Below are 11,493 nucleotides of genomic sequence, written 5' to 3'. Positions count from 1 at the left end.
AAGTATTTTTTTAGACCATCAATTCTTTATTTCCTAGTTTGATTAAGTGTAAAATGGCTATGATTTTGCGTCATATTGAACATCAAAATTCTAATGTATAGGTAAATAATTTTGTTATTACACCCTTATAAACATTTAACTATATAAATATTATAAGTCCTAATATATTTATAATTACATTCTATTATGAAGGTCCATAATAAAGTTATATTTTATTGTGAAGGTACCCGGCTCCTCAACTACACTTGGTGATCCTTAAACTTTATTTTTGGTGATGGAATTTCATCCTTGGTGAGTACTATAGATTTTAATTATCATTTTATTTTAACCATACATTTAATTTTCTTAATTATTATTCTTTGTTTAATGGCTTTTATTTAAAATGTATGTAGGACAATTTGAAGCAAGACGAGAGATAAAATTGAACCATTAATTCTCAAGACCCTCGTATAGTCTCACTCAAATTCTCAATGAAATGTTGATGTTTTATTTTGAATGATTTCCTTTTGATGCTTTATTAGATTTTGGTGTTTCCTTTTGAACCTTTTATTAGCACTTTACATTTTGAAACAAAACTTATATGTTATGGAATGTTATTGAATTTTAATGCAACTTTGTTCTATGTTACATATCAAATTTAAGTTGTTGGATGTGTTGTGATTGATAAATTATATTTGATTTCATTGAACATGGAGCAAAATAAAATATTTGCTATTATGTCAATTAAACCAAAAAATAATATATATATTTTTAAAAAAGTTAACACATTACCGGCGGTTTAAAACACCCCCAAAAGAAAAAAATTTACAATGCACTTACAATATACCGACAGTTTAAAACGCCCTCAAAAGTAAAAAATTATACATTACTGGCATTTTAAAGTGCTGGAGTAGGAAAAAAATTATATATTACCAGCGCTTCAAAGTGCCGGAGTATAATGTTAACACCAACAGTTTAAAATGCCCCTAAAAAGAAATTTTTTTTACATTACCGGCGCTTTAAAGTGCCGGAGTATAGAGTTAACACTGGCGTTTTAAAACGCCCCTAAAAAGAAAAAAATTCAACATTACCGGCGCTTTAAAGTGTCGGAGTATACAGTTATAATGATAGTTTACTTAAAATACACCGGCAAACAAAAACGCCGTTACTTAAACTTTCACCGGCGGTTTTATACAACCCGGCGGTTATTGACAAAACGCCGGTGAAAGCTAGCGGCAGTGCCTATACCGGCGGTTTGGTAAAAGCGCTGGTATAGGAATTACTGGCGTTTTTGGTACCTTATAGCGGCAGTTTAAACCGCCGCTGAAACCCTTATTTGTTGTAGTTAGTTATTGACAACTTGTCCTTCCCGAACAACACCTCTTTTAGACCTTTATGAGTCAGCAGGACCTGCATCTTAATGCGCCAAAGACTGAAGCTAATCTTGCCATCAAATTTCTCAATCTCATATCTGGTCGAAATTTCAAAAAACTCCCTAAAAAAATTTCTCGGTGAATAGTACCGTATCTGTGAACAGTACCTGAATAATATTTGTGAACAGTACCATACGTATGAATAGTATCTATACACAATACACAAACCGAGCTCTGATACCAGTTTGTTATGAAATAAGGATCGAATAGGAGTTTATGAGAAACAAAGGGAAAGTTAATAATAAGAAAAATAAATTGGCACACATACAAACTAGACAAGAATTTACGTGGTTCGGTTATGCCTACGTCTACAGGGAGAAGACATAGTAATATTTCACTATGGAAATAAAGAGATACAAAGAAAATGGTTCACACCCAAAACCCAAATTACACCCAAGGGCCCTCACTCTAAATGATATTGGTACACTCATTCAATAGATGATTTGGAGGACAAGACTATTATAAAGTCATTGATATCATAATATTAATGGAAGGTCTGAAAAGTTTCAGAAGATGTGGGTTTATCTGTGTTATGTGTGTGAATGCCTGCCAATCCATACACTACGTTACACCTTATTAACTCACAATTATTGTACTTTTTACTTTTCAGTATATAGTGTAATCTTATACAATCATGGGCAAACAAGCTCAATAGCATTGTCCCCAGTGCAGTGGGCACAAACATTCAAAAATATATCCCTTTCAAGCCAACCCATGAATTACGCATAAAGTGGTATGTCGCTGTTGCGAGAAGTTCTCGAATACTTCCGGTTATCATATTGTGAGTCTCTCAACGGTTAAATCATTTATCAAGTGAGCTGTTTAAGAGAAACGGGACACGGCATCGGGTACTCTAAAATTTTCTACTACAATTGCCTACCCAACTAGTCTCTCCCATATGAGGTCTGTCCTACTATTTCCATCCTCATGATGCATACTTATACTATATTATATATATAAATCTCTACATTTCAGAACTATGCGTGTGAGAATTGTGGACTCATGGATGCAGTACGCCCGAATCGAATTCCTTTACTGTCTAGTTGCATTAACCTTAAGGTCCAACTGTGGCTTTTCTTCAATAATTTGTTGACTACTCTTGTAATTGTATCGACGAGCAACGAGTAGAAAATATATCAAGTTTAGAACCCCCATTCCTGCTATCAGAAAGTAAAAATAATCAATCTTGCCGGCATTAATATCCTTCGCCAACCAATCAGGCCTACCATGTTTCCCGTTCACAATGGTGATCAAGAAGCTGCTCAAGTAGTTAGCACCCGCCACGGTACAAAAGAAGAGAGAATTAGCCACACTTCTCATGTTCTCCAGAAACTCCTTGTAGTAAAACTCAATCTGTCCAATAATATTGAACGCTCGGCAAAGCCCATCAGAACAAGTTGGGGTGCGAGCCACATCACTGACATTGGTGCAACCCCGTCAGGCCTAGTGTGCGACCTAGCGTATGTCCTCATTTGTTCGATCAATCCGGCGACCACCATAGACAAAACTGAGAAGACAATGCCAATTCCAATTCTTTGGAGGAGTGTGATCCCACCTTCTAGTTTGGTGATCTTTCGGAGGCGATGGCACCGCGACTCGGTCGTAGAAGGGCTTGTGCTATTGTGAATGTGGAAGTTCGGTCCGAGGTGACGGTCCATTTTTAGGGCTTGTGATATTGTGAATGTTGCTTCTTGTGCTATGGCAGTGAAGCAAATGATGCCAGAAGCCCACACAGGGACTATTTTTATGAGGTATTTGACTTCTTCTATTTGTTGGATGCTGCACAACCTCCATTGATTTGTAGGAGAGCCATCAGCTTTAACTTCACCTTCCATATTATCATGGCAGCTTTGTTTAAGAACCTATGGGATAAACAAAAATTGAATAATTGTAAAAAATAAGTGAATAAAGAATGAATTTGAGTATGATAAGTGGTAGTTATGAATTGCACAAATCTTTTTATTATGAATTAGTTAACCCTGTACAAGGCTTTTGTGGGAGTCTGGTCCGTCTGGGACATATTTGATGTATGCAATTTTATTAAAGCAAGGCGTATGACTGTACGACTATTTTTTTATTTCGAACTTATAATTTGAAATATTTATTAAAATTACTTAACGTTACGCCAAACTGGCCCAGCATGTTTATTCAGACCACTGACGAGGCCAATTTAGCATTTTTCTCGTCTACTTGTGAGTGTAAGGAATTCTTCTTTTTTTTTTTTTTCTTTTTTTTTTGGGGCACTAGCATGACAATAACTAGAGGACCATTTGATGCAACATGGGTATGTTCACGAGCGAAATGTGTGGCCAAGAAGCATTTATGAATATCAGTCCACCAACTTGAAACTCCATTTTCAAAACAAAAAATTATATATATATATATATATATATATATATATATATATTACCTAATTGACCAAATGATAGAATTGTATCAATATCAACACGATATTATAGCAATTCCCCCAAGAAATGTAAAGCGTGACAATGAAATTTCACCTACTTTATTAATTTTGAGCATTAAGTACTCATTTCCATATTTTGCTAAAAAAAGCTAAATCCGAATCTGGAAGAATTAAAAGTCCAACAACCAACATATGTACTAGCAATTTTGAACTCTTGAATGGTTTACAAATTGTGAATACAAACTTACCTTAATTGATCGGTAAGAGGGAGCTTTGTCACAATGGTTCCTCCCAACGGCGGGTCGTAAAAAACCCGGTCCGCCTCCCCGTCAACCGGAAGCTTTACGCGGCGTTCTTGTACGCCGCGACAACTCCCTGCGCGAAGCTGGAAAACACACTCCCTTCCGGCTTGAAATGCACGTACATCTTGGTGCCCCAAAAGAAGAGCACAATGGAACAACACATGAGCATTGTGCGAATGCCAAAGCCCCAAACCCAACTAACCGAGTCTTGAATGTAAACAACCACAGTGAGAGCAATGAGCAAGACCAAAGTAAATGTGGCGTAGTACCAATTGAAGAAACTGTTGATCCCTTTCCTTCCTTCATCGGTGGTCGCATCAAATTGGTCCACACTGAACGGTAGGCACCGTAGGCTACAAGGCCTTATGCCACCGGTGCCGATGGAGAGCATCCCTAGTCCAATTACCAAAACACCCAGATGAAGTGTGGTGGGACCCTTGCACTGGTCGAGTTGGACATGTTGTGGGGTGCATGGAGGAGGGTGGAGTTTGGAAATCCAAGCTATTAGTGTCAATGTCACCATTCCCTGTCGGTCACCATTACACATAGATTACACCAAATGTGTGTGTTGGTAGTAATTTATTTATTTAATTAAAAGACAATAATAATAATAATAATAATAATAATTTATTTTATATAGATTTAAGGTGACTTGCATCTAATATATGAAAATGACATTTCATTTTGTTTAGTAGAGCTTGGTGGCCCAATCTATGTACACCAAAATAAAGATCAATGAAATTAATATGAAAAGAACCACTTTATTTACGGCACCTGATCTGGAGATCTTATGTTTAATTCTTGAAGGGGTCAAATACTTTGACATTAAGTTTACGTAATATTCGTGATTTGAGAGTGATTTTAAGTATTCAAAAGAAATTAGAAAATTGTTGAAGGCACTATAAAAAAAAAAAAAGAAAAAAAAAAAAAATTCAACAGGTATCATATTGATGCATATATTGAGCATATGATTTGTTTGAATTTGTATTTATGGTATGAATTAGGTTTGACGACCCAAAATATTATCCAAATTTAAAATACTAGAAAACAGGGTTAAATCATGAATGAATGATTACACAAATCCAATTAAAAGATGGAGACATAAGTTTGAGCAACGCATGAATTAGTCATTTGACCGAATCCATCTACTATATTGATAATTAAAGAAATCAATCTTCAAAATCACTAATAATTAGTCAACAAGACAGAAATAGATAAAGGGGAAGAAAAGACAAAATAATTAGCACAACCAAGCAAATCAATCAACGAGAAGTTTAAATATACTTAAGTACGATATTTTGGATTTCTCATTAAGGCAACTCAACTATCATATGTAAAGGCAGGAGACCGGAGATATGGTACAGAGCATTCTAGAATATTCCATCAAACAACAACGTGAGATTACAAGAAATTCAAAATCAGAATTTTTATTATCATTTTTTCCCCTTTTTGCAAGACAAACAATATATGGACCTTCAAACCCTTAACTTTTAACTTTCCCATACAAAAAGGAGAAGATATTGGAATTAAATGCTCCATAAAAATAAATAAAAATAAATATATGAAGGAAATAATAATTGAGTGAAAAAACGATACTAGTTAAATAATCACATTATATATATATATATGTATAGACGCATACATACCAGAAGAGATGCAAAGGAGGAGACTGCAATGGTAAGACCGAGTCCCCGTGCCATCGCTCCGAAAGATCACCAAACTGGAAGGTGGGATCACACTCCTCCAAAGAATTGGAATTGGCATTGTCTTCTCAATTCTGTCTATGGTCGTTGTCGGATTGATCAAGCAAATGAGGAGGACTTACGCTAGGTTGCACACTAGGCCTGACGGAATTGCACCAATGTCAGTGATGTGACTCGCATCCCAACTTGTTCTGATGGGCTTTGCCGAGGCGTTCAATATTATTGGACAGATTGAGTTTTACTACAAGGAGTTTCCGGAGAACATGAGAAACGTGGCTAATTCTCTCTTCTTTTGTACCGTGGCAGGTACTAACTACTTGAGCAGCTTCTTGATCACCATTGTGAGCGGTGTGACCGGGAAACATGGTAGGCCTGATTGGTTGGCGAAGGATATTAATGCCGGGAAGGTTGATTATTTTTACTTCCTGATGGCAGGAATGGGGGTTCTGAACTTGATATATTTTCTAGTCATTATTCGTCGATACAATTACAAGAGTAGTCAACAAATTATTGAAGAAAAGCCACAGTTGGACCTTGAGGTTAATGCAACAACTAATATTCAGTCTACTGTGACCATGGATATAACTCCGAGTGATCCCGGAGGAATTTGGAAGTTCGGTCCGAGGTGACAGTCCATTTTTAGGGCTTGTGATATTGAATGTTGCTTGTTGTGTTATGGCAGTGAAGCAAATGATGCCAGAAGCCCACACAGGGACTATGTTTATGAGGCATTTTTGACTTCTTCTATCTGTTGGATGCTGCACAACCTCCATTGATTTGTAGGAGAGCCATCAGCTTTAACTTCGCCTTCCATTATCATAGCAGCTTTGTTTAAGAACCTATGGGATAAACCAAAATTGAATAATTGTAAAAAAAAAAGTGAATAAAGAATGAATTTGGGTACGATAAGTGTACAACTGTATGACTATTTTTTTGTTTCGAATTTATAATTTGAGATATTTATTGAAACTACCTTAACGTTAAGTCAAAGTGACCTTACATGTTTATTCCGACCACTAAAGAGGTCAATTTAGCATTTTTCTCTTGTCAAACTTGTGAGTGAATGGAATTCTTCTTCTTCTTCTTCTTCTACTTCTTTTTTTTTTTTTTTTTTTTTTGGGCACAAGCATGACAATAACCAGAGGACCATTTGATGCAACATGGGTATGTTCAGGAGCGAAATGTGTGACCAAGAAGCATTTATGAATATCAGTCTACGAACTTATATATATATATATATATATATATATATAATATTACCTAAATGACCAAATGATAGAATTGTATCAATATCAACACGATGTTGTAACAATTCCCCCAATAAATGTAAAGTGTGAGTAGTTAGGGATGGCAATTTCTTTCAATCCGCTGAGTTTTCGCCCTGCCCCGCTCCGCTCCTATTGGAGCGAATTTGGTAGCTCTATAAATGAGTTTGGGACAGATATGGTAAAAGAATTGACAACCCGAAACGGATTTGGGGCGGGACGGATTTAGTGATGCTCCCACCTCACCCCGCCCCCGATTATATATATACATATAAAAGTTAAGTGTCCATTAATATATTTTGACTAAATATTCATTAAAATCACTACTTACTAAAATTTCACAATTGTGCGATCGATTCAATCTTCAAGAAACAATCAATGATTCAAGATCTTTATATTCTATCCCAAGTCCAGGAATTAATTTAATAGTTTCAACTTTACTGTAATTAAACGAAGTATGCGGAACGGAGTCGGTATTTTATCTACCGGAGTAGGAGGGGAGTAGTATACCAATTATAAATCCGTTTTGGAGTTGGAACGGAGTCGGTATGACTGATTCTTTAACGGGGCGGAGTAGGGTTTAACCAACTCCACCCTATTGCCATCCCTAAGTGTGACAATGAAATTTCACCTACTTTATTAATTTTGAACATTAAGTATTCATTTCCATATTTTGCTAAATAAAAACTAAATCTGAATCTAGAAGAATCAAAAGTCAAAAGATCCATGTATGTACTAGTAATTTTGAACTCTCAAATGGTTTACAAACTCTAAATGTAAACTTACCTGAATTGATTGGTAAGAGGCAGCTTTGGCACAATAATTCCCGCCGTTGGCGGGTCGTAAAAAACCCCATCCGCCTCCCCATCAATCGGAAGCTTTATGCGGCGTTTCTTGTATGCCGCGACAACCCCCTGCGCGATGCCGGAAAACACACTCCCTTCCGGCTTGACATGCACGTACAGCTTGGTGCCCCAAAAGAAGAGCACAATGGAACAACACATGAGCATTGTGGGAATGCCAAAGCCCCAAACCCAACTAACAGAGTCTTGAATGTAAACAACCACAGTGAGAGCAATGACCAAGACCAAAGCAAATGTGGCGTTGTACCAATTGAAGAAACTGTTGATCCCTTTCCTTCCTTCGTCGGTGGTTGCGTCAAATTGGTCCACACCGAACGGTAGGCTACAAGGCCTTATGCCACCGGTGCCTATGGAGAGCAACCCTAGTCCAATTACCAAAACACCCAAATGAAGTGTGGTGGGACCCTTGCACAGGTCGAGTTGGACTTGTTGTGGGGTGCATGGAGGAGGGCGGAGTTTGGAAATCCAAGCAATTAGTGTCAGTGTCGCCATTCCCTGTTAGTCACCATTACACATAGATCAAACCATTTGTGTGTGTTAAGGTTGGTAGTAATTTTTTTTAATTAAAAGACAAAAAATAAAAAATAATGTTATGTAGATTAAGGTAACTTGCATCTAATATATGAAAATGACATTTCGTTTTGTCTAGTAGAGCTTGGTGGCCCAATCTTTGTACACCAAAATAAAGATCAATGAAATTAATCACATTATTGAAAATCTAATATGAAAAGAACCACTTTAGTTACGTCACCTGCTCTAGAGATCTTATGTTTAATTCTTGAAGGCGTCAATTACTTTGACATTAAGTTTACATAATTAGAAATTAGAAAATTGTTGAAGGCACTAAAAATAAAAAAATAAAAAATAAAAATCAACAGGAATCATATTGATGTATACATTGAGCATATGATTTGTTTGAATTTTTATTTATGGTATGAATTAGGTTAAATTAATTTTAAGAATAATACTTAAATCCTAAGTATTATTCCACAATTTTTAATTTAGTAATTAAATATATACTACACATCTCATTATTTCTTATCTGATAATTAACAAGAAGTACACCCTCACAGGGACCAAATATTATCCAAATTTTAAATACTCCGTATTAGAGAACAGGGTTAAATCATGAATGAATGTTTACACTAATGATGGAGACTAAAGTTTAAGCACCACATGAATCATTAGTCATTTGACCAAATCATCTACTATATTGATAATTAAAAAAATCAATCTTCAAAATCACTAATAATTAGTCAACAAGACAGAAATAGATGAAGGAGAAGAAAAGACAAAAATAATTAGCACAACCAAGCAAATCAATCAACGACAGGTTTAAATATACCTGAGTACAATATTTTGGGTCTCAGTTAACCAAAAAAACAAAGATATTTTGGGTCAGTCAATGAATCTATCATATATAAAGGCAGGAGACCGGAGATATGGTACCGAGTATTCTAGAACATTCCATCAAACAACAACGTGAGATAACAAGCAAGAAATTCAAAATCAAAATCAAAATCACAATCACAATCAAACCCTTTTTTTTTCTTCCTTTTTGTAAGACAAACATTATTGTTCCAATATATGGACCTTCAAATCCTCAACTTTAAACTTCCCCATAAAAAAGGAGAATATATTGGAACTAAATGCTCCATGTAAATAAATAAAAATAAACGTATGAAGGAAATAATAATTGAGTGAAAAAACGACACTAGTTAAATAATCACATTTGGTATATATATATATATATATATGTATGTATAGACGCATACATACCAGAACAGATGCAAAGGAGGAGACTGCAATGGTAAGAAAGCGGCCCACAGAGGCATCACAAATGAAGGCACCAAGCAAGGGTGCAAAATTAGTGACGCCTGACCAAATGTTGATTTGGTTTGCAGCAGGAAATTGAGTCATCAAGAAAACAGTAAAGTTGGCCAACAACCCAACCGTAGCTAGTCTCTCAAATGTTTCATTTCCTACAAAAAGTACCAAAAAATTAAACCTTTTGTCAGCTTATAAGCTAACAAGATCGAACTACCACTCCATGTATGTCTACAGACTCTACATATATATATATACACACACACATATATGTACAAAGATATCATCGCAATCACACACATATATACACAAAATATATATATATATATATATAAGCGGTAAGTCAATTAGCCCTGATTTTCATTAAGTATCGGACATGTATATATATACACATATATGTACACATACTATCATTATCACATATATAGTTAGATTAACGGAGTGACGTAAGGCCAGTACTCTTGGTGCAACCATCACGTGGAAGCTACTGATTTAAAATAAGAAACAACCTCCTCACATACTGAGATAAGACTACATGCATCAAACACTGCCAGACTCTTTGGTAGTTTTATGTTTTTATGTATGTCTATACATGCATTTCTATGTACAAATGTTTGTGTGTGTGTGTGTGTATATATATACATATAAAGAGAGAGAGATAGAGCAACAGACCTAGGACAAAAGGCATGGACTTCCATCCACCAGGGATTCTTTTCTTTGACTTCAGATTTGATACAGCCTCATTGTGCTTCTCCTTGGAGTCATTTTCCGGTGACTTCAAAGAAGAAGGAGAAGATAAGGGAAAGCATTTGGTGTAGCAAAGTAGCCAAGAAGAGCTTATCTGTTTCTTCTTATCCTCCACCTCCATTTTTTTCTTTTCTTTTTTCAGCTGATAAAATATCCCTCACTCCACTACCTGTACTTCTTACACCTTAGCACACACATATATATACATACAGATGTACAGTATGTCATAGAGAGAGAGAAAGGATGGGATGATTGAGTGGCTGATGTCAAGTGGGTTGGGGATTATGGGGTGGTAATCCCAACTGGTAAGGCGACAGTGAAGTTTTCTTTTTTAATTTAGTACAGGGCTGCCCATTTTTCCATGGTACACAAAAAAAAAACGACCCAAATTAATTGAATTGGTCAGTCAATGTAAAAGTCATGCTTTTATCGTTCCATTGAATTGGATCTTCTTAACAACCATACGTCATTATGAGTTCAACTTCCCTCCACTGGAACGGTCTATACCGGCTCCGACTGACAGTCGGTGAGTTGGTGGGGTCAATCTGTACCCACAGTTGGTGAGTCCGGAGTCGAGCATTGCAGTGGATCTCTCCTGTCCTCTGTATTGTCCGATGCATCGCATCAAAATTGACCGACACCGGATCCTCTATGAACAGGAATTGATCCGAATTCTTATAACAGTACTTAGTTTTTTTCCTAGCGAAATGGTAATATCTCCCTCTCAATTCGAAAGATGTCGAATGAGCGTAATGGGATGGGATGCTCGCACAATTTTTCTAATGACGAGTAACAAACATTATTCATCATTACACATGGTCGGACCAAAATCATCTAAAAATGTCTCCTCATAAAACTTTGAAAAGACTAATGACAAGACTTGGCAATCCTGATTTCTAGTGCACTACCACCCATATTGAGAACTGGCCAAAGGGTGCTTATAAAGACAAAAGGAGGAATGTACACA

The 11,493-nt window shown here is 36.2% G+C and overlaps 1 pseudogene; it reads right to left on the bottom strand.

The window, feature by feature from the left end:
* Positions 1–2,353: 2,353 nt before the first annotated feature.
* Positions 2,354–10,712, bottom strand: LOC132286974 (protein NRT1/ PTR FAMILY 2.13-like; annotated as a pseudogene).
* Between the last annotated feature and the right edge of the window lie 781 nt (positions 10,713–11,493).

This window comes from Cornus florida, unplaced genomic scaffold (genome assembly GCF_030987335.1).
Source record: "Cornus florida cultivar Cherokee Brave unplaced genomic scaffold, ASM3098733v1 CherokeeBrave_3.0.0_Hap2_Chr02, whole genome shotgun sequence".
Taxonomy (NCBI): domain Eukaryota; kingdom Viridiplantae; phylum Streptophyta; class Magnoliopsida; order Cornales; family Cornaceae; genus Cornus; species Cornus florida.
The sequence above is the reverse complement of the archived record's forward strand: the minus strand, read 5'-3'. Positions and strand labels throughout refer to the sequence as shown.